A 504-nucleotide genomic window follows, 5' to 3' on the forward strand; every position below is an offset into this window, starting at 1 on the left:
GGTGGAATGAGATTAGATGGGACAAACTCACCCGACTTGGCATGGCTTCGATCGATGTGATGTAGTTCTTCATTTACCTTATCGAGCGACCGAAGATTGAGTGGTGGTAATTGGGGGTCAGGATGGAAGTCCGATGGAAGAGGTGGTGGATCTCCTTGAATATCAGTTTGAGGAACTGCTCGACCCGAGATGGGAATGGTCTCAGACGAGTAAACAACCAGTTCAACCTTGTGTGATTTCACCTCAAATTTTCGCTTTTGTGAACATGGTTGATCAAACTGAACGTCTTCCTTGTGTTTCTTTAGGCGTGAAGGGAACAGAACCAGTGGTGGTCTTGGTGGTGGAGGCACATATTTCGGTTCTGCCTCTTCGTAGTTCGTCCTTAAATGCTCATCTGTGATCAAAAAGTCAAGCGTATAATCCAAATAAGCATTAGAACACACACCTTTCTTGATGACTCGTGGTGTGACTAACTCATATTGCTCTTCAATCTTCAATGGTGTG

Source organism: Tarenaya hassleriana, unplaced genomic scaffold, assembly GCF_000463585.1.
Source record: "Tarenaya hassleriana unplaced genomic scaffold, ASM46358v1 Cleome3, whole genome shotgun sequence".
Lineage (NCBI taxonomy): Eukaryota > Viridiplantae > Streptophyta > Magnoliopsida > Brassicales > Cleomaceae > Tarenaya > Tarenaya hassleriana.